Genomic DNA, 12,165 nt, shown 5'->3' with positions numbered 1-12,165 from the left:
AGTGAGTAACAAATTATGTATTTAAATGAAATGCAAAACAAATTAGAACACTATCAATATTACTACAGTGCTATAAAAACATGCATTAGTTCCTAATAGTTATCAACAGAGGAATCCAGTGTATACAATGAACAAAATCAGTGCAGATAATGAACCGTCTTCATACAATGCTGTCAACGATTGCATCCTCCAAATCTTTGTTTTCATTGTAACATTCAAAATGATTGCCGATACTTTCAAATTCTTCATAGTTTCTAAATTGTTGAAGTAGTGAAATCGTTTCAATTTCACTCCAAACCGTTTCTGGCATCTCCAAGCCCGAATGCTCGAAACCGGAGTGAGCAGAACAATTCTGAATTGTCTTCCTGCTTATTTCTCGCTATCAGTGACAAAAATCACAGTTTTTTTGAACAGAAACACATGCAACTGACGCTATTTTAAAACTTTTCGCTTTAAGTATGGTGTAACGTCAAACACAAGTGCGTGGACTGATGCTGGTTAGATCCTGTTTGTCAAGTCTCCCGCCCCAATTAAGCAGCATAGTGTCCCAAATAAACAAATGGAATCCGGCAGTTTTCTTGATTTGTTTTTGTTCTTTAAGAGTTGTCCCAAATAAGCGGCTGCACCGATTGACTGATGGCCCAATTATCCAGGATGTAGTGTATATTTAATTATCATAACCCTGTCTCTGGTACAAACACTTGGGCATGTCAGGGTCAGGACTGTGCCTGTTCGACAAAGGATAAAAGCACAGGATGTATTAATAGTATTCCCTTTGTGAACTGAAATAGATAGCCACATTGTCAGCACATTTTTGTGAAGATGCACCTAAGAAACATTTAGCAAAATGAAATTGGATGCAAAGTGATAATCTTCGCTTTATTTTTGCATAAACCAAGACGACAAGGAACTAAGACTGCTTGATAGCAGGTTTTTTTTAGTGTTATGTGATTGAAAATAAATTTAATCCACAGTACATTTCTGAGATGATTCCACCTTCCTTAGTATGTAACGAAATCACTTGAAGGGTTCCAGGCGTCAGCACAGAGGCCAGTTATGTGTGAAGATTTACCCAATAAAAAGGTCGACTTTGAGGAGGATTTTAAATTACAGGCCTGCCAACAGAATGACTGAAGGGTGTTCGACGTTCCATATCGCACATCGGTGAAAAGTGAAAACAGCATATTTAATTTCACACAGAAATTACATTACAAGCCTCTGTGAAATATCTCACAGGCCAAACTGGGCTCTCTTACTAAATTCTCGACAATCAGCAAGGCTTCCGCAAACAGCCTCTCCTGAGAATAATCCCCTCTCAGAAGAAATATTATCCCTGTAAAATAAAAAAAACTTTAAATTTCCTATACTTTCCGCACACAGACAGCTTGACTTTGGTAGAGGAAATGAAGTAGAGAAACTAAGTGCGCAACAGGTGTTGAGGACTACAAACATTTGCCTTAATTGGCTTCAAAAGCATTAATGCTCTTGAGTAGATGATCCAGTGCCTCTCAGAGTCCAACCCACACGTCCCCATTGGGAGAGGTGGAAATGGGCAAGGCTGGTCACAGGGCTCTTGTGAGACTGTGTCGGCCAACCCCCCGTACAGTGGATGCAATCGATTGCGGGAGCACTGATGATCTCCAACCATACCATCCACTTCAGAGGATGGTATGGGAGGCCATCAATGGACTGAGCTCCACCAGGAGCTGAGGGACCAAGTAAGTAAGTAAGTAAAATGATCCAGTGGGAGATGAGGTTTAGCAGTTATGTTTCTGCTGAATTTTATGACCTACTTTGCTGAAGTTCGAGTCTGTTCTGAGTACAGTATCGATGGAAGGCACCCAACAAGACAAGTGGCAGAGCCATGGTGCAAATTGTCTATGTGTTTACTAGTAGTGAGCAGCTGACATCAGCTGTGGCCCTCAGAGTTGGGACACGGCAAGATTAAGTCCACTGGGGCAGAGACAGAGACGAAGGGTCAATCTCCATTCACCCGGCAAGCTTCCGTAATTTTCTCCTGCACCAACCTCACAGCCAACAGAGAAACAACATTGTTCTTTCACACTCTATGGTGGCCGGCAAGAAATGCAGAGAAAATTAAAATCTTTTCTTTTCAAGGTCTTGCCGTTACTGCGCAAATTTCATAAGACCAAAGCTTGACCAACCCTGTAAGATTTACCGCGTCTCTTGAACCTGCATCAATTCCTAACCAAGCCTGTCCCGGATTTCCACATGTTAACACATCGATTCCAGTATAAACCTTCCCAAGCACCAACCCTTACTTCTTTAATTTTTTTTTCTGAACTGCTTGGACAAACAGAGAAGATGATTGTGGAGGGTGTGGAGATTGGCCACTCCATTGAAAGAGGCGGACAGCTACGACTTGTGGGCCATGACGGGCTGTAGGAGTGAGAGCAACACCACGACAAACTGCTCCGAAAGATCCAGACGTCAACACCCCTCAATGTGCTGACTTAGCAACCGACTTTGCCAAACACAAATGGATGTCTAGACAGACGAAGGTTTTCTCAGTATGTTTTATGCCAATTGTAGGTGACTTTTCAACAAAAAAAAGAGTAAACATTTGAGGCCATATCTTGTTGTATTATGTAGGGGTGTGGGCGTGAATAACTGAAGTCTTTCAGCTGAAGCAGGTTTCACCATAACCCCATCTACTTATCCTTGGCTCGTACGTTGTTTTTCCTCAGCGACGAGCCAAGCCACGCAACTGACCAGGTTGGGCACTGATTTTCAGCGGCCCAGCTGGTAAAACACAAGGGGAAGACCTGCCCTCCTTTGGCTCAGCCAGGGAGAAGTCATAGGGAGATTCACCAAAAGAATTCAGGTCCATCCTCAAAAGACAGGATCACCAGAAAGACATAGGATCTTTGAGGGTTTATCACCAATAATCTCTTGTAGACTGGAATAGTGCTTCCAAGGCAGGTTTTGCAAAGCACGGAAAGTTATGATGGGCCTTCACATTCAGTTCATTGTCCTGTCTGTCTCAAGCAGGCACAGGATGCCTACTGGGGGTAAAGCCCCACAGGTGGAACTATCCATGTCATCATGTGGTTTTAACCACTTCCTTCTACCCTCTTCAACCTTTCATCTACCACTCACAACTGTATGACAACAGTTATTGGCTCCTTTTGTACTTCTTCTACCAAATGGTAAATAGTCAGAGTCATACGGCACAGAAACCCTTCCACGATGGACAATTTGTCTACCTGAGCTCGTCTCATTTGCTGCATTAGGCTGACACCCCTCTAAACTTTTCCATGTAACTGTTCGAGCGTCTTTTAAATATAACTGTACCCATCAAGCACATCTGATCGCCAGTTGATATTCAAATCAATTTTCATTTCCAAACTAAAACACAATGTGAACCACCTTCAACCACTACAGACCCTACAGTGTTTTTCTGAGATGAACAGCTCACAGTCTGGAGTCCTGTTCCTAATAGGCATCCCCCTCGACAGAGGAATCTATCAAAGCAGAGAAAAGCTGTGCAACCTTGTGCACCATCTAATTCAAGGCCAAAGCAGAAATAAGCCTACTACACATTGGCACCAGTAAAACCACATACCTTGCTGAATTAATCGGGGTATCAAAAGCAAGCCGGCACAGGTTTAAGGAGGAAGGAAGGAGATTTAAAGGGGCTCTGTGGGACATTATAAGCAGAGTGAATGACATCTGGACTGTGCTGCCAGAGGTGATGGTGCAATAGGAAACATTTAAGAGGTAGACACAATTAAGAAAGGCATAAAAGGATTTGGACCTGGAATGGGCTAGGCTGTCATCATGTGGTGGGACAAAGACCCATTCCTGTACTTCTCAACTCATGAGTACATTTCCAGCATCTCCTTCCCCTCTTCCATCAGCCACTTTAATGTCCTTTCTCCAAACTGATTTTTCTACTCAAATAAGAATCAACTTCAAAACACATTTTGAAAATAACTTACATTTTCAAGCACCCCATTTTTGTTTTTGATACAATTTTTACATTATTTATGTTTCTAATTTATAGGTTTTTCTATCTTTGCACTATACTGCTGATGCAAAACAAATGTCACCTCAATGGTCAGTGATAATTAATGTAATTGTACTCTATTCTGCTGTTCAATCAGCAGTAACACACGATATTGTGAACAAACTCTTTGGCTGTAGCCTGTTGCCTGGATCTTGGTTGGGAGGCCGTCAAGTTCATTATAACCACTAGCAGCTGCCTTCCATTTATGGGAGTGACCTTCACTGACATCCAGGCAGTTTGACCCAATGAGGTCTCGGGAAATCTCTTCACAGGCCAAAATTATGCCAGAGACAGAGGAAAATCATTGCTGTTTTTGAAGGATAATCATCTCCGTCCCAGCACATTACTGTATGAGTTTTTCATGAGTGTCTGGTATCTTCAGTTGTTTCTATTGGACCCTCTAGTCCAATATAGAGTCAGAGGTAGGGGCAACCATGGTGGCAGCCAAAGACCCAGTTGCAAGTCCATCACCTCAAATAATAATGCAGTAGCAAGACCAGGGAGGCATCCAAACGTGGGATCCAAAGAAGTAATTATTTCACGTGACCACACAGCCGAACCACAGTAGAGAAAGTGGAACCATTTTTGCTCATCGTTCACCAAGAACCAGACTGTCAACACAAGCACTTCTTTTGACTAGAAATCCAGCAGTATCAGTCATAGAGATGCCCTGGCTACCACAGCTCCCATGCAACCAGGTTCAGGAACAGTCAACACCCTTCAACCATCGGGCTCCTGAATGATTCACCCACCATAACACTGACCTGATCACAGAGCACAACCTATGGACTCACTTTTAAGGACTCTACAGCTCATGTTCTCAGTATAGTTTTTTTTCGTATTTGCACATTTGACTGCTTTTCAGACTTTGCGTGTGGTTTTCCATTGATTCTATTGTACCTCTTTATTCTACTGTGAATGCCCGCAAAAAAAAAAACCAAAGAATCTCCGGGTAGTACATGGTGACATCAACTTGGGCATCTCCTGCCACGCTGCTGGTGCCAAAACTGTATCCGTCTCTGTGGTTCCTTTGGGTTCAGCAGATGCGTGGAGAGGAGGAGCTTGCTACATGGGCAACAGCTTGTTTTCTATATGGTACTGCCCAGGTTTGTATATCCAGAGAGCTGGGACACAAAATCCATGGCTGACCCCGGTCAACAGAGGCCTCTGATGTGTGGACATTTTGCACATACTTTGAGAATAATTTTATTTTGAACATCTATTAATACAGTGGCTTGAAATACTATTCAGCCCCCACAACAATTTTCACATTTTACTCTTACTTTTTAGTTAAAATAACTGATTTCTCTCATACTTTAACTAAAATATACAATTTCTTTGAGCTAATCTATAAAACTTTGTGCATCATGTCAAATCAAAAGAAACATTCCAAAATCTGTCTACAATTTAGTAAAAATTAAAAACCAAAATTGTGAGGCTGAAAAAGTATTCATCGCTTTGGAAATTACAATGCTAATATTCCTCAGGTGAAATACTGTTTACTACCTTACCAACACACTCAAGTTGTTGATGCAGAAAAATGGAGCATCACCTGCATAAATACTCCCTCTCTAAAGTTCAGCAGTATGGTATATGTTCGACAGACCAAACCAAAATGAAGACAAAAGAGCATTCAACGTACGTCAGGGAAATGATCATAGAGAAGCACAAATCTGGGGAAGGGTACAAGACTATCTCACAGGCACTGAACATACCTCAGAGCTCAGTGCAGTCCATCGTGAAAAAGTGGAAAATATACGAAACTATAGCCACACTGCCTAGGTTGGACCACCCCTCTAAAGCACATTCTTGCCCATAAAGACTTTGCTATGGGTCTCTTAGAAGATACTGTAAAGATGTGGAAGAAGGTTTTGGGATTGGATGAGACTAAAGTGGAACTTTCTGGCCTCAAAACTAAGCGGAATGTGGCGTACATCTAATACTGCCCATCAGCTGGTATTGTAAAATCCCTACTGTGAAATATGGTGGAGGTAGCATCATGCTATGGGGATGCTTTTCAACAGGAGCAACTGGAAATCTGGTCAGGATTGATGGGAAGATTAATGCTGCTAAATACAGAGAGTTCCTCGATTTAAAAACAAAATCTGCTAGCTTCCGCCAGAAAACTTAAATTGAGGAGGAAGTTCATCTTTCAGCAGGACAACTTAAAGCACAACCACCAAGTGGCTTCAACTGAAGAAAACTGATGTCCTTGAGTGGTCCACTCAGAGTTCTGACCTTAGCCCAATCGAACATCTGTGTCAAGAGCTCATGATTGCTGTCCATCACTGCTCTCCAACTAACCTGGCACAGCTTGAGCAATCTTACAAGGAGGAATGGACAAATCCTGCTCCATCAAGTTGTCGTGCAAAGCCAACGAGACTTATCCAAAAAGACTAATAGCTGTAATAGTTGTGAGAGGTGGTCCAACTAAGTACTGAGCAAAAGGGAGATAAATTCTTTCGAACTGCTGACATTTCAGCTTTTGAAATTTTAGTTTTTCATGCTTTACAATTTTCCCTGTTCTTTTGGGGGCTCTCCTGTGGCGGAGAAAAATGCAACATGTGATTCACAAATAAAAATGCTCAGTTTAATTGATCAAGATCCCTGGTTGTAATACTGATTTATGCGAACAAAGGGTTGGGGGCTGAATACAGGGCACTCTATTCCAATGCTGAAATGCCTTAACTGGGTGGAAATGGAGAGAATGCTTCCATTAGTTGGAGAGCCTAGAATCCAAAGCACAGACACAGGATGACGTTCTTTACAAACTGAAATGAGGCGGAATTTCTTCAGCCACAGAATGGTGAATCTCAGAATTGATTGCCACCGACAGCCAAGGAGACCAAGTCACTGAATGCATTTAAAGCAGGAGGCTGATAGGCCCCTATTGGTAAAGGGATTACGGGAAGAACGTGAGAGAATGGGGCTGAAAAGAAAATCAGCCATGGCCGTAGAAGACTCGATAGGCCAAATGACTCAATTCTGCTCCTACGTCTTTTTTTATGCAACGTGTCCTCAACTGAGTCCCCCAAAGGGAACTGCCATGCTGGTGTTACAATAATGCACTGAAAAGGGCTCTGATCCCCCTGTGGCTTCAGACATGCTTAAAACAGCAACTGCAGCAGTATAGAAGATCAAGAATAAAGCCAAGTGCCTGATGGTCAGTCTCTTCACCAATTTGAACACCCAGTCTCCATCCTCCATCCTGTAATGGCCATCATAGTAACTCAGCAAGGCATCTTTGGCACCGAAGGCGATCAGCCTCATGAGAATACCATCAGCTCTATGTTCCCCTTCAAGTCACATGCTGTTCTAACTTAAAGGTCTATTGCTTTTATTTCACTGCAATAAATTTCTACCTTAACTGCACTTTTGGGAGCAAATTCACCACAGGACTCGAAGTTCAAACAGGTGGTTCACCGCCAGCTTCTCAAGGGATGGGCAAGAAATGCCTTCCTTGCCAAGCACGTCTGAGGAATACCTGTTGATGCAGTTTAATTGGAATCGAGACTGGTGGAAAATAAAATGGGCGGACAAGGTCGGGCTCAGCTCAGAAGCCCCACAGCAGTCACTTTCTCAGGTCAGAAGAGCTGAAAAATCCCTTGGGTGCCGAGGTTTGGTGGGAACGTGCCACAGTACAAGTCTGTACCTCGTGGAGGGGTGGGGCAATATGGAAAGTACAACAGTCCAGTGTGCACGACTGCAGCTGGAGTTATTCTTGGCATCTGCCAACCATTCTGGTCACAACTTATATTTATACAACTTTTTAAAATTTATGCTTCTACATTTCTAACCTCTTTTCCATGCACCCTGTTCTTCTCTGATTTCTGATATTCAAATGAACTTCTTCACTTTGGCTAGCCTTTGCAATCACTTCCTTCCAGGTCACCTTCTCCAGAACAAAAGTAAAAATCCATCTAGAGTGGCCACGAGATAAAAGGATCACAAGCAAGATGCCAACAGAGAACAGGTGAGTGACTGGGGACCAACACTGTACTTGAGTGAGTTAGTGCATTGCTTGATGCGTTCTCTTTCAGAGATGTTATACTGTCAACTCACCTGCCAAAATGACTCAAAGCTCAGAGCGTAAAGAGAATCTGCAGATGCTGGAAATCTTGAGCAACACACGCAAAGTGCTAGAGGAACTCAGCAAGCCAGGCAGCATCTATTGAGGGAAATAAATAAAGTTTTGGGCCAAGACCCTTCATCAAGCCTGAAACATCAACTGTTTATTCCCCTCAACAGCTGCTGACTGACATGCTGAGTTTCTCCAGCATTTTACGAACCTTTCACAAAACACAGACCAGTGTGTAAATTTATGGGACTTCCCAATGGGGTACATAACCCAGACCTCAATGCTTATGATGCTGCCTTGGGAGAACAAGCTGATGTTGCTTAGCTTTACACTGCCAATGGACTTTCCAATTCTTGTGGTGATAATGCTTTTAGTATCCTTCCAGTGCTTCTAGAAGTAACCAGCCTGAGGAGTCCAGATCTCCAACTACAAGGGCAAGGACACGGACACTGCCCAGAAGACCATGGGCTTTGTTCAGAGTTTGAGCTCTTGCTGTTCCACAATTGAGCAAAGGTTATATTGACACACTGAACTCAATGGCAGATTTTCATAAACTTATTGCACTGAAGTTCCTTAAGGTTGTTACAGCTGGGGGAGGTAACACGGACAAGCTCCCACTACCTATTAAATGCTCCTAATGGTGTGCACCTCAAACAGTCCCTGACAACCAAGTCCAGCAGAACTGTTTCTACTGACAGGAGAAGGGGCAGGGGGTGGGGGGGGGTGGCCTTAAAACTAGTTGCTTTGGGCTTGTCAGCCATGGTTGGCAGCTCATCTAGGAAAAGGAAAACTCTGACCTCAAACCTCCACTAAGCCTCTTGCGGCTATACCTACTCATGGGGAAGGCTTCGGGAGTAAACCCTGAGGGAAAAATCCGGACCTGGAGCCCCCAAGGCAGTCCTACACTGAGTTCGACGCCGTCAGGCAACTCCTGCTGATGATACCAAACTTTTTTGGTCTATGCCATTCCTCTGGGTTCATCAGATGTGTGGAGAGGGGGAGCTTGCTACATGGGCAATAGCTTGCTCTCCATATTGTACTGCCCAGGCTTGCGTGTCTGGACAACTAGGACACAATATCCATGGTCGACCCTGACCGACGGAGGCCTCAGACATTGCACTATAATCCTGATGATACAAGAGGCTGTAACAAATACCTATTCTGAGGACAGCTTAGTGACATCCCAACATCCTTGTGCAATCATGACATCAGCCAGTCGTGATATTTCCAGGTGTGGATACTGGCTGTTTGCAAAATGGTTGCAGCAGTAACCCGTGTGAGAGCTATTTTTTCCCTCAATCCACAGTGCAGATCAGCTTCAGATAACTTTTTCACCCATTGGTCAATCTCATATCCAAAACAGAGAGTCCTATGTCCTTACACACAATCAATTAAAAGCACTACTTGCATACACTATCAATTCTCATTACACAGAGGTATGATCGGTTCACCCTTTGCTGCACACTCACAAGCCTGCCATGGATCTGCAACCCACTTTACTCTGAAACTTAGCGTCACAGCTACAGCAAGTGGTTCAATCTATGCCTCCTCCCTCCCACCCCCATACTTCTCCTGCACTTAAACACAGCTAAATGAGCCTTTAGCTCCAAGTGAGTTCAGAAGACGACTTTGTTGACAAGAGCATCGTAGTCAAGGTTGAATGCATTCATATTCTTTCCGTGCGACGGAAGCTGGTCTGCCCTTGCCTGGATACAAAGTAGCCCATCATCATGCCTCTTCAGCAACAGTGATCGCGGTCTGTCAGGGAAGGAACAAAACTTCTTCGAGGACAAAAACCCAAGGTGCCATGACTTGCATGCCAGAGTGCACACCAAGTGGCCCCCATCACCACTAGGCAATGAAGTCGTTAGACACTAGCAGTGAAACTCCATTCCAACATGGTCGAAAAGCTGCTCCATCAAAGAGTAACTATGATTCACATCTACAGCAGCAAGGGTAACTGCCTCTTGCAACCTGCCCTGTCGGCTCTCCTTGGAGGACTATCAACTGAAATGTTTGATTTCTGTACCCTTTACTCTTTCTATCAAATGCTCTGTACTCCAAAAAGCCACCTTTGGGAAAGAAGTTACTGTAATGATGAGTTTTGGAATGGTCAGCTGGTTCCTCTTCTTACTGTTAGCATCAGGCAGGAGGTGCAGAAGCACCAAGGCCCACACCACCAGGTTCTGGAACCATTTATTACCTACAAGCACCAGGTTCCTGAACTCACATCCTACGTCGGCATTGGACTAACTCTTGAATGGCCATGGTCTCACCTCTGATTGTGCAGAAGTCAAAAGAGCAAGAAAAGTTATTTCTCTTCACTCTATAATGCACACTAATGTACAGCTTATGTCCTGTGTGTTGTCTGTACCCATGATGCTGCAACAGCAAGTTTTCATTGCATCTGTACCTTGTCATTGCTGAGCACACAATGATGAACTCAACTTTCCACTTCCTAAGGAATTCACTAACCCTGGAGAACCAGATCCCGTGCCCAGGCTGCCAGGGTTCACAACCAAACCATTTTATCTACAGCACACTCAACTTCCCAGCATTTTATTGTATGCTGGAAACACCAACGAAAAAAAGGAGCACTGTGAACTCCAGGAGTCCTGAGACAGCAGTGGGTAGGGAGAGGAAATGGGGAAGAGAATCAGAGAGAAGGGTAGAAGAGAAGTTGGGGAAAGAAAGTGGCACAAGCTGGGCATGGGAGGACAAGAAGGGAAGCACCAGATGGAAACTATCAGACAGCAACACAAAGTGAGATAAGATACGGGGAGTTGGGAGAGAAGGACACATCCAGACTGGGGTTGGGTTTAGGCAGGAGGAGAGTTAGAGAGTTTTTTTTGTCTTTTTTAAATTCTTAAGTGGATGTGAGTGTAAACACAATCTGCATTCGCTGGAGATCAGGAGAAACACACACAAAATACTGGAGGAACTCAGGAGGTCAGGCAGTACCTGTGGAGGGGAATAAGCTTTCAATGTTTCATGCCGAGACGCTCCCTGGCCTGAAACGTTGACTGTTTATTCCCCTCCATAGATGCTGCCTAACCTGCTGAGCTCCTCCAGCACTTTGGTGGGTGTGCAAGTTGCTGCTGATCACTGCACAGCCCTAATTACCCTTGATAAAACAGCACTGGGCTGCCATTGTGCTGGCACTGTCTCTGTGACGAATACTCTCCCGGTGTGCTAGGCAGGACCTGTGATCTGCACGGTTGTGTAAATCTGCTTTAGTCCAGGATCAGCTACTGATACTTTGACAAAGGGCTGACCTCACATCCCTGGAGCTGGCTTTTAGTGCAGGAAGACCAAAAGTCCGGGAACTGAAGTGCTTGATTTGCATATTGTTTATTTGATACTGCGCTGACCACTGCACAACAAACATCAACACCGTGAGAAAACTTGCCAAGCTTTTTGCAAAGGAGATTTTGTTTCAGTGGTGAGCTCTTTCAACATGTCCGAAGGCCATCAAACACCTTTAAAACTCATCCTACACTAGCCCCATTTTATTCTCCCACCCTCCCTCAGACTCTGCCACTTACTAGGGGCAATCGAGGCAGGCAGGCCAGCTAACATACCAACCCACCCATCTCCCGGATGTGACAGAAAACTAGAGCACCCAGAGGAAACCAATGTGGCCACAGGGACAAAATACAAACTCCATAAAGGGGGCAGCTGGAGCTGAGAGTTAGTAAGCTCGGCTATCTGTACCACTGGGCCTTCCTTGGGAATCAGTGTTATGTAGTTGGTACTGTAAGTTTTGGTTAACACCATTGAATCAAAGGTTTATTTAAATCATTAAGTCTTCCTATTTCTATAGTTTCTTAAGGTTGCTATAACCGGGGTGGTACTGTGGACAAGCTCCCACTACCTATTAAATACTCCCGATGGCATGCATCTCAAATAGACTCTGACAACCAAGTCCAGCTCCTGGTCTTCAAAGTGTGGCTTAGCTACTAAGCCCAGTGGAACCATTTGTACTGACAGGAGAAGGGGCAAAGATGGGTTATTGGCATCTTAAAAACCAGTCACTTTGGGTAGATGGCGCTCCTCA

The sequence above is a fragment of the Mobula birostris genome, chromosome 3 (assembly GCF_030028105.1).
Source record: "Mobula birostris isolate sMobBir1 chromosome 3, sMobBir1.hap1, whole genome shotgun sequence".
Taxonomy (NCBI): domain Eukaryota; kingdom Metazoa; phylum Chordata; class Chondrichthyes; order Myliobatiformes; family Myliobatidae; genus Mobula; species Mobula birostris.
Note: the sequence above shows the minus strand (reverse complement) of the source record.